This window comes from Canis lupus, chromosome 12 (assembly GCF_011100685.1).
Source record: "Canis lupus familiaris isolate Mischka breed German Shepherd chromosome 12, alternate assembly UU_Cfam_GSD_1.0, whole genome shotgun sequence".
Classification (NCBI taxonomy): Eukaryota; Metazoa; Chordata; class Mammalia; order Carnivora; family Canidae; genus Canis; species Canis lupus.
The window spans coordinates 3,598,578-3,614,042 of NC_049233.1; the positions used below are offsets into that span (position 1 = coordinate 3,598,578).

Consider the following 15,465-nt stretch of genomic DNA (forward strand, 5'->3'; position numbering starts at 1 on the left):
CACTCTGCTGGCTTGTGCTCTCTTGCTCTCTCTCTCAAATAAATAAATAAATACATAAAATCTTTAAAAACAAAACTCAAGTTAGATCATGTCCCTCCTCTCTTCAAGAGTCTCCCATCTTGGGCAGCCCGGGTGGCTTAGCGGTTTAGCGCCACCTTCGGTCCAGGATGTGATCCTGGAGGCCCGGGATCTAATCCCACATCAGGCTCCCTGCATGAAGCCTACTTCTCCCTCTGCCTGTGTCTCTGCCTCTCTCTCTGTCTCTCATGAATAAATAAATAAAATCTTTAAAAAAAAAAAAAAGAGTCTCCCATCTTAGCCAGAGTTTACCAGGCCCAAGGAAATCTGCCCCCTTAGCCTCCTGACCTCACCACCCACCCCTCTGTCCCTCACTTGCTCTGCTCCAGCCACTCGGGCTTCATGCTGTTCTTCCCAACACACCAGGCAGGAGCTTGCCTCAGGACCTTGGCACTGGCTATGCACTCATCACTGCCTGTTGATACTATACATTCCATTCATGTGTCCTCTTGACCATCTGCCTCACCAGCACTGCCCCCAGTGGGGCCCAGGGTGAGCAGGCTGCTGAGCACCCAGCCTGCAGGTGGTGCTACCACCCTCCTAGGGCTTCTCCGATCCCTGGCTCCCCTCACTGCTGTCCTCAGGCACCAGCAGCCCCTTACTCTGAACCATCATCTTCAGCACCATCTAGAAGGGGACCCACATGTGGCATACTCCAGGTGGTATCCCACCCCAGGGGTCCTTCTTGGGGGACATTTGTTGTGGAAGTCCCATCTCAGCCTACAAAATGAAGGCTTCTGGTCCCTGGCAAAGGTAGAGGTGGTATGGGCTTCCCACCACATCATGCACTCATTCAAAATATGTTTACCAAGCACTCACTAGTGTCCAGCACTATGATAAGCACCAGGGATGCCAGAGTGGGCAAAAGCAGACAAATATCTGTTCTCATGGAGCTGAGTCTAGTGGAAGAAATGGCCCATAACCAGATATGCACACCTACACATACATAATCACAACCTCTGAGATGTGCTGGGAGGAAGAGGCAAGGTGCCTGTGAGAGCCTGGAATCAGGGCCTGGATCTGGTCAGGGGAGCCAAGGAGGCTTCCTGAGGAGAGGTAGGAATCTGACATCCAAAGGATGGACAGGCAATACCCAGGTGAAGAGGGAAGGAAAGAGCATTCTGTGCAAAGGCCCTGTGGCCAAGAGCCCATGGCAGTTTCAAGGAAAAGCAAGACCACAAAGAAAATGGGAGAATAGAGCATGAGATGCACCTGTAGAGAAAACAGATGTGGGGACAAGATGGGGACCAAGAACAGCAGTGGGAAGGCCACCACACTGGTCCAGGTGCGAGGTGAGAGCAGCTGGGCCAGGGGGTATCCGTGGAGACAGAGAGAAGTATGCCCTCCCACAAGCTCTCCAGCTCCCGAATATCTCCCTCCTTGTGACACTTAGTGAGCTCTTCACTAAACTCCAAGCTCACCAAAAACCAGAGGAAGGGCCTGGAGCTGAAAGACTGGCAAACGGGGTCTCGGGTGCCTGCCTCTCCTCAGAGCCAAGCCCATTCCTCCAAGATAAGCAGGCTTCCCAGGGGTTCTACAGCTGCCCCAGTGACACAGGCAGGGTGAGGAGGCGGCCAGGGTGTAGACACAAAGCAGGAAAGGGCCACCCTTTGCCTCTCACTTCCACTGCCATCACCCCCTACCTACAGCTCTGTGAGCTTGCCACGATGGAAAGAACCTGAATTCATCAGCCACCAACTCACTGCATGGCCTCGAGCTAGAGGCTCCTCCATCTGTGCTCCAGGTTTCTCATCTAAGAATCGTAACAACTACAGTAATAACTTACATGTATTGAGCGCTTACTATATGCCAGACTCTGTTCTCAGGGTTAATTTCTTTACTCCTCCCTAGAATTCTGTCACAGAGATACTAGCATTCAGCCCATTTCACAGGTGAGGGAACTGAGGTACAGAGAAGTTAAATTACTTGCCCAAAGACATGCATCTGGTAGGTGGCCAAGCAGGGACTTGCGCTCTTGCAGCCAGGCTGTCCTGCCTCCCCACCGAGATAAGGACTGGATGGAATCCCCTCTAGGACCCTCCAAACTCTGCTGTGGCTGCCTCCTGGGATCTCAGCCCAGAGATCCAGCCTCCAGCCGGCAACTCCGGAAGGCTGGCAGCTTGGACTTGGGGTGGATCTCACCCCAGACCCTTCTACTTCTCTCTACCTTCTGCAAAAACCTCCAGATGTTGCATTCTATTCAGCAAGCACGTTCCACTGGCCCACAGTGTGCCAGATATTAGGACATGGTGGGGGCCAGCACGGTCCCTGCCCAGTACCATGGACCTGCTCTGTGCCATGTCCCAACAGTCCCCAGGGGCATGGGCCCTGGCCACCACTGAGCAAACCTGCTCTTTAACACACCTGCCTGGCTCCTCCCCTTGTTCTCACTTCTCCTCTATCACTGGTACATCCTGAGGTCACCTCGAGGGGACTGACCCCAGATAGAACTTTCTACCATTCCCTCACTTAATTTACTCCTAACAAAACCCTTCCAGGTTCCATTATTATCTGCATTTTTAGGCAAAACTTAGAGACTGGGAGAGAAGTCGTTCTCCCTCTGTCACTCAGCTACTGATTGAAACCCAGGCCCACCAATGCCAGAGACAGAGCCCACGGCAGGAACCACCAGCACGTCTGGGTCCTGTCCAGATAATGAAGGGACAGGCTAGAGATGCCCACAGGCTCTCCCTGTCCCAGCCCGACGTGTTCAGTTTCCAGAAACTGGTAATCCGAGCTGACACGGCTCTCTGAAAGGGAAGCTCTGAGTGGATCTTGGGCCCTTCCACCCTGTCTCACTCACTCAGGCCCCTGCCTCAGGATCTCTGGGGTGAACGAAGCTCTGCCCATTAACCCAGGCCTCAGCAGGTCCCACTGGGGGCAGCCTCGGGTAGCAGAGCCTGGAGAAAGGTCCTGCCACCGTCATAGCTGGGAACCCCAGGCCCTCTCTCAGTGCCACCAGGCAGCAGGGTAAATTCAGAGGAGCACGAAGCTCACCTCAAGTTCCCAAGCATCTCCCAACTCCTGCCCCACAGGCCAGAATCCCCATCACTGGGATCAAAGTGGCCTTGCCAGGGACCTGTGCTTACCATCTCCTAGAGGGAGCCCATCCCAACTCCCAGGCTTGCCAGGCTTTTCGGGACTCTGAATTGAAATCTACCTCTTTGTCACTTTCATGTGCTTCTATGTAGTTCTCTGGAGCAGCAAACACCCAGCCTGTGCCCCCAGCTGGAAGGCCCCCCAGGGCTCCTTGACTCTACTATATTTACACCCCTACTTGCAGCCCTGCTTGGGCTTCTGGCCTGTTCTTTGTCTGGTGGTCTAGGTCTGCACGTGTACCCACATGGACATGCAGGGGCACAGTGGAGCACACCCGGGCAAGACCACCACTCTCTCCCCAACATCCCCCCCAGCCCCCAGCCTCCCCCTTGGAAGGAAAGCCCAAGCCCTGTGTGAGCCCTGCTGCCTTGCTGACCTCAGCTCTTACCAACTGCCCCACTTTACTCCTCAAACAGCCCCTGAGCATCGAGCACTGTCTAGCCTCAGCCTCTGCACCTGCCATGCCCTCTGCCTAGCTGGCTTTTCCCCCCACACAGCCACAGAGCATACTCTTTCACTCTATCCTCGTCTCTGATCAAATGTCACCCTCTGGGATGCCTGGGTGGCTCAGTGGTTGAGCATCTGCCTTTGGCTCAGGGTCCTGGGATCAAGTTCTGCATTAGGCTCCCCACAGGGAATCTGCTTCTCCTTCTGCCTGTGTCTCTGCCTCTCTCTCTCTCTCTGCATCTCTCATAAATAAATAAAATCTTAAAAAAAAAAAAAGTCACCCTCTCAAAGATGCTGTCACTCATCTAAAGCAGCCCCACCTCACACCCTGTCCCCTTACCCATGGCCCTTCTCACCCCAACTATATATAACATGTCTCTCTTCGAGTAAGTGTCTAGCTGTCTTTTGGCTGTGCCTCACAGGATTGGCAGCCCCAACAGCCTGAGAGCCACAGGGGCCAAGGCCCCCAGGCGCTGGAGATCACGACTGCACCCCTCCCCTGGCCCTGGCTGCAGGCCCTGTCCTTCACTGGACTCATTCCTCCAACTTTTTTTTTTTTTCTTTTTTTCATTCCTCCAACTTCCATCTGAAGATAAGGAAGGCCCTCCAGGGCAGGCTGTGGGTGTGGAGAGTCAGGAGCCCACAGGAAATGGCCCCTCTCCAAGGGGACCCTGTGACCACAGGAGCCAAGTGGAGACAGTCTTCTCCACGGTCACCCTTGGGGCTGCCGTGGCCAGGCGGACAGCTCCAGACAGTCCAATCGCACGGTCCATAGTACCTGCTGATGGTGGCAGGGGCCAGGAAGGAGGAAACACACATACAGATGGACGTACACCCTATAACTCAGCCCTGCCAGGCCCAGCAGACTCAGAGTCAGTCCACCCAAATCGAAGGACCTGCACACACATGTGTGCCACAGGAATATCCCAGAAAGGCTCACTCACTCATGTGAGTGCGCACATAGACACACACACATACACACCCCACTCTGGTACAGTCTGGTGGAATCATGATTTACAGCACATTTGGGGAGCACAAAAGAATGTTCATCCCCCACCCCGGAAAAGTCACTGCCCTGCCCAACTGCCCATTAAGCAGCTGGAATTCTTAACTGCCCACATGTGAGCAGGAAAAGTGCTGACCTGCTATCACCCATTAACACCCAGCAGGTGGCAGTTTTTCTGCAGGGCTGGAGGGAGCCAGTGGGAGATCCAGCCTGGCAGCCGCAGAGCCCAAGGTGGGCGAGAGCTGATGGGCCGGGAAAGGGTCAGACCAGGCAGTGGGGGGGCCCTGGCAGCAGAGGAGGATTGAGGAACTGGGCACCAGCGTGGGGCAGCCCAGAAGTTGTGTACCCACCTACTATGCTCACCTGCCCATCTTGCTCCCACAGATACCACGGGTGGGGGCTGGGGTTGGCAGGCCTACCTCCTGCCCCAGGCCCCAACCTGCCCAGGTCATTGGCATTGCCGGGAGTAGGCTGTGCTGGCAAGCACCCTGTGCTCATCTTTCTGGTTGTCCAGATCGCCCATGAGGCTGTGAGGACATGAAAACTCCAACAAGAAACAAAGGGACCTTGTGTAGAGATCCTACGGTGAGGAGGCCCTTCCCTCAACCCAGGTTGCACCTAAATACCCATAGTGGAAAAGCAGGGGGGTGGGGGGCAGAATCACTCCCTGTAAGCCAAGGCCTGCTCCAGCCTACGGAGGAGAGGGCAGTATCTGTAATTTGTTTTAATAATCCTGCTGAACAGGGAGAAAATTAACAAACGAGAAACCAGCTGGAAATTAATCAAACTTCTCCCTGTCCATCCCCCCACCTTCCATCTTAATGAAGGTTATTTATCCAACGAGCAATAAAACATGGAATTAAATTAAACAGGCCTTTTCTTTTGGTGCTCTCCCCCGCCCCAGGGAGGCGGTGTCTCCTGCTTACAGCTCTATAAGCCGGGCCACGGGGAGGAACACGGCGGAGCCATGATTCCCAGATGCCTATCACAGGGGTTTCCCCAGAAGGAGCCCCTCAATTAGCACGCTCCCAGTTTAGGTCTCCCTGCCAGCTCTCTGCCAAAAATATGAACGGCAGTTAACTCAACCACCCTTCAGAGATGGGACAGAGGGAGGTTCCTGTGGTTAGATGGGGGACTCACCAGCTTCCCTGTGGGGAAGAGAAGGGCCTGGATGTGGAAGATGGGGAGCATGAGCATCCCCCCAAATGAGGATACTCTGATGCCCACGATTCTGGCTGGAAACACCATCCTGGCCCCAACCTCTTGGTAGGAAGGGGCTGGAGGGAGTGCAGGGCACAGAGGATGCTGAGGAAGGACCTCCCTTGAGGACAGGACTCAGTCTCCCCAGCTCAGGGCACAAGCATCACAGGTCAGTGTACCTGCCCTCGGGCCGAGACTGCGCCCTGTACCCTCAATTTCCTCTGGCAGTTTCTTGGGCAGCTGAGTCCCCAAATTTCTCCTCACAGCCTTTAAATCCACTTATGCTTCTGTCAGGCCATGTCTTGGAGTCACAGGTTCCTAAATAACTACTCTCAGGGTCCCTCCTCAACCACCCTCTTTGGTCTTCCCTCTGGCTTTGAAAATGTATAATAATTGCCTTCCATTTACAGCTTTCACATACATTCTCCCTTTGAAACCTCACATCAGCCAGGTGAGGGTTTTTCACTGATGCCCACTTAACAGGGGAGAAACCCTGAGGCTCAGAGAGGACCATGGGCAAGGTGCATGTCGCTGTGGCTGGGGGTCCTAGCCTTGGTGGGCTGGGGCTTGGGGACCAGGGGTGTGGGGCAGGCAGCAGGGCAGGGGTCTTCAGAATTGCCAGGTCCCTGGGAAGCCTCTTCAGGCACTTTTGGTGGAGGACGACTGGGAGGTCGATTGCTGGCCTGGAAGGAGGGGAGGCGAGGGAAGAGGGGAGGCAAGAATGGAAGAGAGAGGGATGGATGGAGGATGGAGGGTGACTGCAAATAAACTGCTCTAAACTGGCCCCCCCGACAATGCTGCAAATCCAGTCTACACGGGGCAGCCAGAGAGCACCCTGGAAACCATGCAAAAGATCCCATCATTCTCTGCTTAAAACCCTCCAAAAGGGAACCCTGGGTGGCGCAGCGGTTTGGCGCCTGCCTTTGGCCCAGGGCGCGATCCTGGAGACCCGGGATCGAATCCCACATCGGGCTCCCGGTGCATGGAGCCTGCTTCTCCCTCTGCCTGTGTTTCTGCCTCTCTCTCTCTCTCTCTGTCTATCATAAATAAATAAAAATAAATTTAAAAAAAAAACCTCCAAAAGCTGCCCAGAACAACTGGAGGGAACAGTCCAACTCTGTCCCAGGACCCAGGAGTCCCTGCTGGTCCAGCTGCGCCACCCCTTCCCCACCTCTCTGAACAGCATGCTTATTGTTCCTCAAATGAGCCATGAGTATTTCTGCTTCCAAACCTTTGCACCGCCTGTGCCCTTAACCCAAACACCATCCAGCCACTGGCTCCCTTCCTTACTTGCCTGCATCTATATTCAAACACCCTCTCCCCGACCACCTTGTGTAAAATAGCCTTCTCTCTCCTCATCTGTCTCAAAACCCCTGACCTGTACGCTGTTCATCCACAGTGCCTGTCACCATTTGAACTATTGCTCACCTCATTTACTATCTTCTCCCCCTCTAGAGGGTCAGCTCCATGTGGGCAAGGAGTGTATGTGTGTGTTTCTTCACTGATGTATTCCTAACCTAGCCCAACATCTGACTATTTGGTGAATGAATGAAGGAATGAATGCTCAAGGTCATTATTTGGGCCATCATCACCTCTCGTCTGAATTGTTCCACTGGATCCCAATCACTCTCTCAAGACTCAGGCCTCAGCCTACAACCAACCTTCCACTCTACACTCAAAGGAATATTTCTAACCCCCAAATCCAACCAGGGCACTGTTCTACAGGATCAAGTCCACACTCTTGGCCTAAGCCCCCAACCCACCCCAGCACCCCCCTCCACTTATCCACCACCCAACCCTCTCCCCCCAATGCCACAAGCCTTACTGATCCAACCAGACATATCTGAAGTTTTAGCCCTTTCCACTTAGAGCACTCTCATGGCTCCCTCTCTGCCTACAGGATACTGACCACCTCCTCTAGGCAGCCACCCTATGCATGCCCTGTCAGAAGTGACTTCTCCCTCCTCTGAAACCCCATAGACCCTCACTTGCACCTCCACCACAGCCGTCCCATACCCCAACTTAAGCTATGACAAATCACACATATGCCACACCTCCCATTCCAGGAAGGACACAGATTTATTCACTCTGGCAATCTCTGCCATCCCTACCACCTGCTCCAGTAGCTTGCACAAACTCGGAGCTCCATAAACATTTGCTGAATCAAACTGAACCAGTTCAAACACAGTCCAGGGAGAGTGCCCATTAAGAGGGGTCTTTCCTCCAGTTTGCTGGCATTTCAGGCTGGTCTGAGGACAAACGGACTTTTAAGTACCTCTTAATTGCAGCACATGGGAGCAGCTGGCCCCACATTCCACTAACCTCTCCTTGAGGGATGCCTGAGAAGAAATCAATTCCCCAGGGTTGAGAGGTGGCCAGGGCCCTGTTAAAACGGCAATGCACGGAATGAGCACTGGGTGTTACACTATATGTTGGCAAATCGAACTCCAATAAAAAAATATACCAAAAAAAAAAAAAAAAACGGCAATGCCCTGCCTCCAGTCCAGCCCATAATAGCAGCTCCTGGTCCACCCAGCAGCCTGCATATATGAGCACAAGCATGGCCACCCCCATGGGTGAGGACAGCAGGCACAACACAGCCACTGCTGAATTATTTATTCCTTACATTGTTAGCACAGTAGAGAGAGCAACCGTGTCTCCAGGCTTCAATTAAAATATCAAGGCACTCGCACCGTCTGCCGGGCCACATGCCCAGCTCCCACCAAAACTGGCAGGATGGGACCGCCTGGGAAGCCAGAAGCTCCCCAAGGCCAACCCTGCTGCCCTGCTTTGCCTGCCCTCAGCCAAGTCCTGTGTCTGGACCACAGACAGGGACCCCTCCTCTAGGGGTCTGCAGTGAACTTTAACCCAGAGGCTGCCCCTGAGGCCCCTGGCAAAACCGTCAGGGCTCTAAAAGACCACTTAGTACTTCAGTGACCTAAAGGAGACTCTCTGGCTTCCCAAGGCGGCCCTGGGACAAGCCTGGCTGGGTTTGAACCTTACTCCAATTCTCTATCAGCTCCCAGCACCCCCCGAAACACTTCACAGCCTGTGGCTGGGAGGCAGGAGTTCAAGGCTCACCCCAGCTCTTCTCCAGCCTCCACGATGAACTCTGGCCACATCACACCACCTCCCTGGACTCTGCTTTCCTTTTTTTTTTTTTTTTTTTTTTGGCTCTGCTTTCCTCACTCAGAAAATGCAAATGACGATGCCCAGGCTGTGACCCCATGGGAGCGTCACAATCACTGGAGAGGGGTTTGGGAAAAGTAAAATGAGGTATAAATGTTGGCCTTGCTAGGAGAGGGCTTTCATTTCAGAAGAGTGGGTTCTATAGCCTTGCCACCCGTACCCCAACCTGAAAACCCCTGATTCTGAGGCTCAGACTCAGGAGGAAAAAAGGGCTGGCAAAGCCAGGAGCTGGCTGGGTCACAAGCTAACTAGGTCACCCACAAGATTCACTTCAACAACCCCCGGACTGGAATATGAGGCCGAGTGAAATCAAAGTGGGCGAGCTGAAAAAGAACAAGAAATTGCAAACACATGCCGCCAAGAACAGTGGAATGAGCACAGGTTTCGGGGACAGGCGGTGCTGCAGGCCTCCGCTACGCCCTGGACAAGCCCGCTTCCTCACCTGTAGGATTTCCCAGCTGGTCACTTACATTAGATAACCGTTATGAAGCTCTGACTCAGTGCCAGGCACATAAATTCAACCATGGGTGTTATTAAGCACCTACTATGTTCTGGGCCAGGAGGTAGAGCAGTGAGGAAGAGAGGCAGAACCGTGACTTGCAGAGCTTGACATCCGAACCATCACTGTTATCCATCAAGATGATGACAGAGGTAGCATTTGAGATGGGCCTTGAAGCACAGGAGAAATTTCCACAGCAAAAAAAAAAAAAAAAAAGGGATCCCTGGGTGGCGCAGCGGTTTGGCGCCTGCCTTTGGCCCAGGGCGCGATCCTGGAGACCCGGGATCGAATCCCACATCGGGCTCCCGGTGCATGGAGCCTGCTTCTACCTCTGCCTGTGTCTCTGCCTCTCTCTCTCTCTCTATCATAAATAAATTTTAAAAAAAAATTTTTTTTAAAAAGTGGCAAGAAGGTATAATCCTTTCGGAGAATTGTTTGGCAGTACCTTTTTGTTTTTTGAGATCTTATTTATTTGACAGAGAGTGAGAGAGCACAACAGGGGGAGCGGCAGGCAAAAGGTGAGGGAAAAGCAGACTCTGCTGAGCAGGGAGCCTGCTACAGGGCTCGATCCCAGGACCCCAGGATCACGACCTGAACTAAAGGCAGAGGCTTAACAGACTGAGACACCCACCCTGTGGCACTGTCTTTTTAAGCTAATCATTCATTTAGCTGATGAGCCAGCAATTGTGTGTGTGTGCATGTTTGTGTGTGTGTTCATATACATAGATATGTACGTGTTTGTATATGAAATGAGTGCTCGTGTCCACTAAAAGACATGTCTACAAATACTCAGAGTACCTTTATTCATAATAGCCAATCACTGGATTCACCCCAGATGTCCAGCAGAAGCAGAATGGGTAAACAGTTATGAACCAGGCAAACAACCACACAATGGAATAGTATGGAGCCATGAAAAAGAAAAATGCCAATTATTCTTTCATCTAACTACATGGATGAACCTCCCAGACAATGTGGGTGAAAGCAGCCAGATACAAAAGACTTACTGTTTGTGTGATTCTGTTTATAAGAAGCTCAAAGCCAGATGCAAGTAATCTATACTGTTAGAAGTCGGGCTCGATTAGCCTTGGGGAAGGAAGGATATGGACTAGGAGAGGCTCAAGGGAACACTCTAGGGTACTGGAAATGTTCTCCGTCTTAATGTTCATACAGGTACATGCATTTTTGAAAGCGCATCAAGTAGTACACCTGAAATTTGTGTACTTTACTATATATAAGTTATACTTCAATTTTTTGTAATGTAGAAGAAAGAAGAGGTGGACAGAGTATTCTTCAGGGACTGAGGGAACACTAGAAGCAGAAGCCAGCAGATTGGACTTTAGGAGGCATAAGGAGTGGCACAGGGGACCTGGAGCAGGAGTGACAGCGGCCAGAGGGAAGGACTAGGGTGAAGGTCGGCCGGATGGGCTGCTGAGGCAAAGCCACCCTGGGAGCCCAGGGGCTTCCACCTCCTTCTCTGGGCACCCCCTGCCACACACCCCACCTGTGCACAGCAAGTGGTACAGGTGAGGTCATTCCCCCTCCCTGCCAGCCTGTCCCCCCACCCCCACCCCCACCCCTCCCTCAGCCACCACCCTGAATCGGAATCCCTGAGTTTAATTTCTGGGGCTTTTGGGAGGCTTTCATCCTGAGCAGAAATAAAGTGATAGCCACAATCTCTCACCCCCATGCCTGTAGTTCAGCCAAGCAGGTTTCTCCAGGCCCCCGTGTCCCACGCCCACAGCATCACTGAGGACACCTGGCTCTGCCTCCTACGCTCCACCTGCCATGTCCACCTTCCCATCTGCCCTCTCAGGGAGCTCACCTGAGCACCTGTCTCTCCCAGGATAACTGGTCCAATTAGGTAGGACCCTCCCACCTTCTGCTTCCTACCACCCAGCACCCAAGCCTTCGCTATCACATCACCCCTTGGAGAGAGAGAGAGCACTAGAAATGCACGGCTGAGGGAGCAGCCAAGAAACCTCACACCCCACCCAGCCACCAGTGAGACATAGCACATAAAAGGGCCCCCTGATGGGGGATTACGGAGCCATTACACACCATGTTTCAAAGACTATTTAAGGATAGTGGAAAATGCTCCCAACTGTAGTCTGGTGGGCAAAAGCTGGCTACAGAACCACAGAGGTGTTATTGTCTCAACCTCGTAAATTATATATAAGAGAGGCTAGAAGGAAATACACAAATGTTTCAAGTTTGTCACTCTGGATGGTGGAATGAGTGGGCAATTTTCATTCGCTTCTTTATGCGCTTCTGCTTTCTTCCAAATCTGCAATGAGCACATTGGCTTTTAGAAGGAGTCGGACCATCAGGCCACACTCACACATAAGGACCCCGGGGCTGATGGTCCTACGCTCCACAGGGCAGAGGAAGACCTACACGATGCCAGACTGCAAACCACCTTCAGCACCACCCACAGACTCCCACACTAAGACAGGTGGCCTCAAAGGACCTGCATGTCACATCCAGCTATGTGGAGGGGACGGGCACAGGTCTGGGGATCTAGGACCGGGTTTTTTGTTTTTTTTTTAAGATTTTATTTATTTATTCATGAGAGACACAGAGAGAGAGGCAGAGACACAGGCAGAGGGAGAAGCAGGCTCCACGCAGGTAGCCTGACATGGGACTTGATCCCATGTCTTCAGGATCACGCCCTGGGCTGAAGGTGGCACTAAACCGCTGAGCCCCCCGGGCTGCCCCTAGGACCGGGGTTTAAAGCCCATCTCTGATTCTGACTAACCAGGTGGTCTCCACACATTAACTTCTACGGGCCTCAGTTTCTTCCTGGAAAGTAGGGCATCTGTTCTGAGCACTCTGTAGTACCATCGGCCTGTGGAATAACCAAGAAGGGACTGTGAAAGGTTGTAAACTGTCACTGGTTGTAAGAGACCCTGGTGTCCCCATTCTTGTTTTTCTGTTTTTCACCAGGCCCTAAGGCCCTACCACGGTTTCTTTTTTTTTAAGATTTTATTTGTTTATTTATTTATTTTGTTTATTTATTTAAGAGAGAGAGCATGAGCAGAGGCAGAGGGAGAAGCAGACTCCCTGCAGAACGGGGAGCCCAATGCAGGGCTTCATCCCAGGACCTTGGGATCATGACCTGAGCCGAAGGCACACTCACCCACTGAGCCACGCAGGTGCCCCCCTCCCATGGTTTCCAAGAAATGCTCAGAAGCTGCCTACAGCAGGTGCCTGAAAGTTCCCCAAATCATGGACCGTACCCCTATGCTGAATCCGAAGCTGTACAGAAAACATACGTATTTTTAATTAAACTGGAAACCCAACAAAAGCTAAGGAAAAAGCCACTTCCTCCTTCAACACTGCCAAAGACCACTGTGCACACTAGAACAAAACCCACTCACTTCATCTCTATGAAATAGGGAAAAGTTCAGTGTCGAAGCATTCTTACTGCCTAAGTTCTAGCCAACTCTGTGCTGGATTTCCTTTTGGAAAAGAGGTTCGGTGGTTTGTTTTTTTGTTGTTTTTTTTTTTTTTCACGTTGACATCTTTCTGTTAAAAATATTTTTCAGCTCATCTCTCTAGATTCTATGGGGACTCCCCAGAAGAAATAGGTGATATAGTCCCTGACTTCAGGGTCCCTCTCTTGGTGGGGAGGCTAGAGGGAATGAAAGCTTTAGGGGCCAGCACAGACCCAGGTGAGGACTGGTGTGGGAAGGGTCTCAGGGGAGGAGGTTTGTAGCTGGATATGAAGAGCGGGGAAGAATAAAGAGGGTTTTCAGTAGGGGAAGCCACGTCTCATTCAAAGGGAGTTCGGTGAATTATGTAGAATTAATATAATAAATATGTACAATGGCTGCAGGTGACAGCATCTCCCTGAATAATTTGGAGGGGGGAGAAAGGAGGCAGCAGAGCCCTTGATTCTTCAGAGGAAGTATTACATGGAAAATCCACATGGAAAACAAGAACAGCTTCAAGCCCCCCAAAAGAAGAATTCTGAGGCCCCTCCAGGAAGAAGTAAGAAAGCTCCTGCCTCACTACCCTCAGAAAGTATTCAGTAAAACTGGGTCTTGATGCATCGCGCAGATGGGGAAATGGAAAGGCAGACAGTCTAAGTGATCTTGTCAAGGGCCCAAGGCTGGTTAGAACAGAAGGGGGGCCCTCCAGCAGATAGTGTCTAAACCAAGGTGCAGACGGAGGATAAACATAATGTGCGGGCCTGGGCCAGAAGCACTCCTTGGGGAGCCAGAGAGGCAAAGGACCAGCCAAACTCCAGCCCTGAGCCGCTGCGGGACCCAAGGAGTCACCACCCCTCCGAGCCGCGTCTGTTACAGGGATACACAAGGCAGCCGCAGCGTCCAAAGACAGCAGAGTATGGGCATTGAGGGTTTTACTAGGGGTAATCACACCTGAATGATGGGGGGTGGAGGGAATGGGTGGACAGATGGCCAGCCGAGCCAGGCCAGCAATGGTCACCCCCGCTGCTAGTTCTCAGCACCTTCCGGGACCTGCAGAGAGGCCTAGGGCTGCCTCCACCCCACCCTACACAGACTCACAGTGAAGAGGGCGCACTCACTCCTCTGAGCCTCTCCTTAGCTAAGGACTGAGGTCCCTGCTCCCCATGATCTGCTACACAAGGCTGCACAGAGGCCAGGTCAGCAGCACCAGCCACGGGGCCTCCTCCCAGCCCCACCCAGCTGGCAGCAGAGGTGGAGACCAGGCCCCAGGGAGTCCAGGCCCCACCCAGGGCTGGCAGGAGGCCATGAGATTACAAATACACTGGCCCTCTGACCCGGCACTCCCACTCCACTCCCACTCCGTAGGAATTCGCCCCACAGAGATGTGCAAAGCAGTCAATGACAAAGGCAGCCATCATGACTCTGTTCACAAACGCACAGGGTGGGGAACCACCTAGTGTCCATCACCAGGAGACCGGAAGCAGGGAGTACTGGTGGCCATGCAAAGGACAAGTCCTTACTCGCTGATCAGTCCCCAAGGTCACCCCTGCTGCAGTCATGTGAAGACAGTGGAGGAGAACACAGGTGTACACACCTTGCCCTGATACACTAGGTGAATGGTGCCCCCAGCGTGTGCCATACGGCAGCCCCAAGTCCAGACTCATGCCCTCTTTGAAAGGAAGCAGTGGCTGCCTCCATGGTGGGGCTGGGGTATGTCCCTCAGTACCTTTGAATACCCATGGGAAAGTATTTCACACTTAAAAAATACTACTACAGGCCTAGGGGGTCTGGGGCCCCTGGATAAAGGGCACGTTCAGGAGAGAGAAGCATCTCCATGGGAGATCCTCTCAGGCACCTTCACCTACAATCTCTCTCTCTGCCTACCCCCCTACCCCTCCACTCATCCTGTCCTCTCCCCCTACCTCCCAAACTGCTTGAGAGAGAAGCCAGGACTCAAGGCCAGGGGGGCCAGCACAGAAGTTGGGGACTCCCCAGCCTGATGCTAGAGGGGAATGGACGGGGTCCTGGTCCAGGCTGACAGGCCAGGGCCGAAGCCAGGCCCAGGTGAGCGTGGGGGAGGACAAGCAGGGGAGGGGGCTACTCTCCGTCGGTTGGGTTTGTTGCACTTTCCTAATTGATTTTATGTCTGTGTCCCCAGGATACTTAGGACCATCTTAGAAACCACTTAAGCAATTTAAAATAATCAAAGTACTTAGAAGGCACTTAACATTTCCTCACACTTCAGGCTTCCCATAAACCCCCTTTCAGCTGCAACCTGAGGCCTCAGTCAGGAGAAACCACTGCCAGGAGGTAGGTGCCTATGTCAGGCCCCTACCTCCTGCCATGTCACCCCAAGCCTCAGCAGTACCCGAAGCAAGACAGCTGACCCCGACACCAGCACCAGGCTCTCTCTCTCACCACCAGGCCTTCGGACTCCTGGGTCCCTCCGCCTGCAATGCCCTCCCCTGCTGCCCAGCACAGACCTCCACCTACCTAATTGTATCCTGGCTATTGAG

At 52.8% G+C, this 15,465-nt stretch overlaps 1 protein-coding gene across 10 annotated transcripts in view; it reads right to left on the reverse strand.

Annotated features, from left to right (window-relative positions):
- Nucleotides 1-15,465, reverse strand: part of GRM4 (glutamate metabotropic receptor 4) — a 116,235-nt gene that overhangs the window by 74,580 nt on the left and 26,190 nt on the right. The window lies entirely within an intron of this gene.